This window comes from Myotis lucifugus, unplaced genomic scaffold (genome assembly GCF_000147115.1).
Source record: "Myotis lucifugus unplaced genomic scaffold, Myoluc2.0 scaffold_1598, whole genome shotgun sequence".
NCBI lineage: Eukaryota > Metazoa > Chordata > Mammalia > Chiroptera > Vespertilionidae > Myotis > Myotis lucifugus.
Window position 1 is genome coordinate 30,196 of NW_005872646.1, and position 6,289 is coordinate 36,484.

The following is a 6,289-nucleotide window of genomic DNA, read 5'->3' on the forward strand; positions in this document are numbered from 1 at the left end:
CACACACACACACACACACTCACACACACACACACTCACACACACACACATTCACACACACACACACACACACACACACACGGAGGCTCCTCCAGCGGCAGAAGGCTGCCCCTGAGACCAAGGCCAATACTGGTAGCACCTGCATAACTGGAGCGGTTACCAGGCCCGGGTGAGCTAGTGATGGGACCATGTTGAGATGCTGAGAGGAGGTGCTTTTACTGGATCACTCGGGGGACCCTAAATCCAAGGACCAGTGCCCTTAGTGAGAGAGAGGCGGCCCTCGCGGGGTGGCTCAGTGGACAGAGTGTCGTCACACCCTCTCTGCAGGGCGTCAAATCTCCTTCTGTCTCCCTCTTATTTTTTTATTTTTTAAATTTTTTGGTTAATCCTCACCCGAGGATATTTTCCCATTGAATTTTTTAGAGAGAGTGAAAGGGAAGGGGGAGAGACAGAGAGAGAGAGACACATCAATGTGAGAGAGACACATCAATTGGTGCCTCCCACACGCACCCCTCCAGAGCCGGGATCGAGCCTGAACCGAGGTACAGGCCCTTGATTAGAATCGAACCCGGGAGGGAGGCTCAGTGCCCAGGAGGCCTCGGGGAAAGCAGGACTGGGCCGTGGGGGTCTGAACCGCAATGCAGTCTCGGGAGAGGCCTCAGCCGGTCCCTAAGGGTCAAGCTCTGGGGCTGGGATGACCTCTGAGACAAGGTGGGTTTCTCAGAGTCTGTCTGTCCCCGCGGCATCCATTAATTCCAGGGCCAGACTAACCGCCAGAGCTGTTTGCGTGTCCCCTGTGACTCCGAGCCCACACTCGAACCACCTCCTCACCTCACGCTCCCACACTGAGCCAATGTCCCCACTGCTTCCCGTCCCCCGGACCAGGTCCCAGACGACCATGGGGGCAGCCCGCTGTGCCCCAGAGCCCACTGCGATTGTTCACGCCGCCCGTCCTGAAGTCCTGCGCGAATGTGCGCCTGGCCCGCCTTGCATTTTCTGCAGAAAGCCCAGCAGAGGGTCTGGCTTAGGCGTACCCTTCGCTCCCACGTCCGCCTCCTGACCACCGCGGGGGCTTCCCCAGGTGGCCCCGTGTGGTGTGGTGTGGTGTGGTGTGGCCCCTCCTCTCAGGAAATGTGATAAAAACCTCCTCTCCGTGGCCTCCCTTAGCCACCGCTATAAAGTAAAACCCAGCACGCACAGCTGAGATGGGGCATCAGCCCATGATGGGTGTGAACTGCCCCAAGAAGAGGATGTGCCGGGCCAGGCGGCTGTCCCCCAGCGACCGGGACAGTGACTGCTGGCTGAGCAGAAGCCTCAGTAACCGGGACGCTTTCTCCCGGTCATTCCAGATCATCACTTCATTGCTGTACGCAGGGGCAGGAGCCATGGAGTCCATGGGTCACTCTGCTGAACGCTGACATCCCTTTCTTTCCATCCCAGACCAGCTGTGTGACCTTGGGACCGTCCTTGAACAGTTCAGGTCCCCGGTGCCTCCTGCATAAAACAGGTGCCCAGAGCTCGTGCCCCCAGGCAGAGATCTGACACGTCATCTCTCAAGAACATTCCAGCTCCAGTCTGTGCTCCGTAACGATGGTCACCATGGAGACCGGGCCCTTTCCGGGCACCAGGCATTTCTGACCGCCTCAGGTATAGAAACGCAACCCTCACAACAACATTATGGGGAAAAAAATGTTATTTACCCCCAATTTACAGACCAGACACCTGAGGCAGAAAGAGGTTAAGTAACCGCCAAGAAGAACTAGCAAAGGTGGGATTTGAACTCAAGGAGTCGGTCCTCAGCTCCCACATCTCTACCCACTGTGCCTTCTCCTTTCTAGGCAGCCAAAAACGCTGCTTTTACTGAAGAAATTCATATAGTGGCTCCAAAATATTCTTTTCCTTTTCATCCTGTTTCCCAGGGAGTTTGCTCCAAAGCAGAATTCCCTCCAGGCCCATTTCATTTGGCATCAAGTATTTTATTGGTCAGACACTCATTTTATAACATTTCATCTTATGAAAGTTCAGCATAATTGCACGGCTTACAATTGTTCACAGAACTGTTTTCACAGGGAAAAAAGCGGCTTAGCAGAGCCACTGTGGCTAAACCAGGAGGTGAAGAGGGAAGACAAGTCTCTCTTGCAAAGTACTTCTCACCTTCCCTCCCCGGAGATGGTGCTGACACACGGTTCCCAGCGGGGTCCTCGCCGGCATTCGTCTTAGGGTGCCAGCAAGGAGGAAGCATTGCCATGTCAGTCTCCTGATCCCATGGGAACTGGAAATTCAGAAGCAAGTGCGCTTCATGCACAGAAGGTCAGAGCGGTTTCAGAATCGGCCATTGAACCGTATCAAGAAACGGAGCTCGGAGGCACTGTGTCTTGTCCAACAACACCCAGCCAGCTCGGATCCGGTCTGAACTGGGATTTGCTGGGTTTGGCTCAAGTAGTCTCCCAGAGGCCCCAGCCGAGGGAGAAGCAGCCGGGGAAAATAAGTAAAGCAAGGTTTGCACCCGATTTTTATCTTCGACGACGCAGTGGTGGGATTGAGTCTTAAAATGTTTCATTTGGAGAGAGAAACATCAATGTGAGAGAGACACATCCATCGGTTGTCTCCTGCAGGGGCCCCAAACGAGGCCCGGGATCCATCCTGCAACCAGGGCACCGGCCCTCGACCTGAATCAAACCGGGGACACTTCAGTCCATGGTCCTACACTCCATCCACGGAGCCAGACCGGCTAGCGATAAAAATAAAAGTTCCTGATGCCCAGAGATGTCGATACAAAGGCAGCCTGTGAGGTCAGTGACTTGAATGAGATTATGTTGGGAGAGGTATATTTAGGGAGATTAGCAAATGTGTTTAGTTCATCTTTTTCACTCTTAGGAGAGAACAGCTCTATGAAGACCTCTCAAATCCCATCCCCTGGAAAAAATGGGTGTGGTCTTCTGAGACTCAATACAAAGCGCCAAACTCGCTCTTTCCAGAACACAGGAGTGTGTTTGGAGCGTAGCCGGTGGGGGAGGCCTCTGAGAGCTACTGCCACCACGCTGGGCAGGCTGGGTCCAGGAGCCGACTTCTTTGTATTAATCCTTCTCAAGCAACTATTGCCTTTCTTGGACTTGCACTGAGAAGGAGAAATTTGGTTCCTGCCAGTTGAATGTTCCAAGCAGTTTCAAGAAGGGGAAGCTCAAACAAGAGGAAGGGAAAAGGAAAGAGAGAGAGGGAAACATCCATGATGAGAGAGGATCACTGAACCGCTGCCTCCTGCACGCCCCACACGGGGGATGGAGCCTGCAACCTGGCCATACGCCCTGACCTGGAGTGGAACGGAGACCTCTTGCTTCATAGGTGGACGCTCAACCACCGAGCCACGCCAGCCAAGCAGCATTTATGTTTTAGAGTCATCGTTCAGACGGTTGTTTTAGAAACAAAGCCTGGATGTTATAGTCGGTGTGAAGCGAGTGCAGGACAGGTCCCGGCAGCTGGAGGCCCCGCTCTGAGAGAGTTCCTGTTAGACAAGAAAACGTCGTCTCACTGCTGCTGGCCTAACGTGGGTGAAGAGAGAACAGAGATCTGTGTCCTCTGGCTTCGGAAATCTCACTTAACTTCACGCCGGCCACGTCCAGGGCTCCAAGTCCTCCGCCTCCGGCGGAAACGCTGAGTGGCCCTGGCGCTGCGAGCTGGCGCCGCACGCAGATCGAGGCAGTGAAACTCTCCCACATGTGGACCATCCGTCACGTTAGCTCTCGCCGAGAGGAAATGGGCGAAGTCATTCAGAGTTCAGCCTTTTCATCAGGAGCCAATGAAAGACTGAAATGGTGTTTGAGAGGAAACCCAAAAGGGCTAGGACCTAGCCGCCAGGTGCAGAAAGCAAAGATTACCTGTCACTCTACCTGTTACCGGTCAGCTGCCTAAAGAGTGAATTTCAGGCAAAATTCAAATTCTTTATCCTGAAATCAAAGCTGTGGAGAGTCGCCGGGCATACAGGTTTATGCAAGGCAAAGGCTGGGGGTTCAAAAAACTCATCCGTAGAGGTTGTCTCTTGGACGAAGCCCACAGGCTGCTCCCTGGTGACAAGCTGACCCTCTTCTGTGAGGTGAGCGTGCTGCCAGATTCCGTCAGCATTTCTGGCCAGAAAACCATGAAGATGGTGATGGTTCCGGAGCGCCGGCTGGCCGATGAGCTAGGAGGACTTCGGGAGGATTCCTGGTCCACAGACTGTTGTGTATGTGTTGCTGGCCAGGAATTCCAGGCCCGCAAAGCCATCTCAGCGGCTCATTCTCCAGTGTGTGGTGCCATGTTTGCACACGCAGTGGAGGAGAGCAAAAGAAATCGGGTTGAAATCATTGACGTGGAGCCTGAAAGGAGATGACGTGCTTTGTTTACACGGGGAAGGCTCCGAACCTGGACACAACGGCTGGCGGTTTGCGGGCAGATGCTGACAAGTATGCCCGGGAGCGTCTGAAGGTCATATGTGAGGACGCCCTGTGGTCACCTCTCCCCGGACAGCGCTGCAGAATTGCTCGCCGTGGCTGACCTCCACAGCGCAGATCAATGGAGAACTCAGGTGGTGGATTTCATCAGCTCTCATGCTGAGGATGTCTTGGAGACCTCAGGGTCGGGGGGCGGGGGGAGACAGGCAATGGTGGCGCCCCATCCCCGCTTGGTGGCTGAGGTGCACCGCTCTCTGGCTTCAGCACAGGGCCCCTGTCTGGAGCCCCCACGCAAGCGCCTGAAGCAGCCCTGAGAGCATCCCTGCTGGACGGCTCCCTGGATGTTCTAGAAGCACCAGCCACTGTTGCTCCATCGACCCCCAGGTAGACAGGGTGGTCTGTGGAGCTTTGACCTGCTGGGGGGGGGGGTGCGGGGAAGACCGCATCTCCACCCAGATTTCTACAACAGCATGAAATAAACTTGGTGAAAATGGTGAGGGGGGAGTGGGAGGGTCGGGGACTGGGGGCTGCTCAACCTGATGAAACCCTGTGGCTCCTCGCTGTGTCCCTGTGGCCTGGCTGACTTGGTCCTGTGGGGGTTCCGTTTAGGCGCTGGCCCTGAGGACACCCCTGCGGTAGTTTCTGGAGAAACTTGCCGGCATCTGACAGAACAGAACAAATCGCCAGGTGCCTATAGCAAAAAGCAACACAATGCTCTCCAGGCCCATCCATGCTGCTGCAAATGATAGAGTTCCTTCTGTTTTTATGGCCACAGAGTATTCCCCGGTGTAGATGTACCACAGTTTTTTTACCCACTCATCTGCTGATGGGCACTTAGGCTGTTTCCAGATCTCAGCTATTGTAAATTGTGCCGCTATGAACATCGGGTGCATATATCCTTTCTGATTGGTTTCAGGAAGAGATCAACCAACAAATGTGTATGCATATATGCATAATCTGTGGACACAAAGTGGTGATGAGGGGCTGGGGGGGGCGCGAGAGAGCCATCTGAAAGAGGTTAATGGGGGAAATGTCGGGACCTATGTAATATATTCAACAATAAAGATTTTTTTACAAAGGAAAAAAAAATGTTTCATTTGCCAAAAGCCCATAAATGTAAGAGTAAGAAGAGGTCGGGGAGCACGTGAGGGGGAGAGGACCAACAAATCGCCAAAGAAACGACCGAGCCCCAGGGCCCATCGCTGGTCAGCGTCCAAAAGACCCTGATTTCAGAGAGGAGGCCGCGGTCCTTCGTGTGACCTTCAGGTTTGCGTTGGCAAACGCGCAAGTGCTCACAGAGGCGGCGCGGCGGTTCGTTAAGAAGCGCTAGACGCCTGTAATCCCAGCTCAGAGGATTAATGTGCCCTTAAACGGATCCAGGTTTCGTGGGCCGCGCCAGGGACTGCAGCTCGCAGAGATGTTATTAAAAATCCTATGGAAAGAGGCAGGAGGCCAAGCCCGACTGTCCTCGAGGACGGTGAGCGGCTCCCATTGGCCCGACACCAGAGCAGGGAGGCCTTCCCACGCCGGGAGCGAGGGGCGCGGTGCGCACGGCGGGCCCGTGAGAACAGAGACCAACGCGCGTGGCCGCTGAGTGTGGCGGTGCCACTGACCCCCGGAGGCCCCTGGAAGCCCCCTGAAGCTCGTCTCCAGGTGACTCACCTGCGTCTGTGATGGACAGTGTCGTGGTCAGAGCACGGAGACGCGGCTCTCACCCCGGCGGGCTGCGACCCCTGTGTTGTTGGAGCTTTGTCGTGTTCCCGCTTTGAGCCTCCGTTTCTTTACCTGCAAAATGGGCGCAGTGATGTGGGCCTCGTGGAGCGGTTAGAAGAAGTCGATGATGCCTGTCCATGTTCAAGGCC

At 54.9% G+C, this 6,289-nt stretch overlaps 1 pseudogene; it reads left to right on the forward strand.

Annotated features, from left to right (window-relative positions):
- The first annotated feature begins 1,223 nt into the window (after nt 1–1,223).
- LOC102428158 lies at nt 1,224–4,741 on the forward strand (annotated as a pseudogene).
- Nucleotides 4,742–6,289: the final 1,548 nt, after the last annotated feature.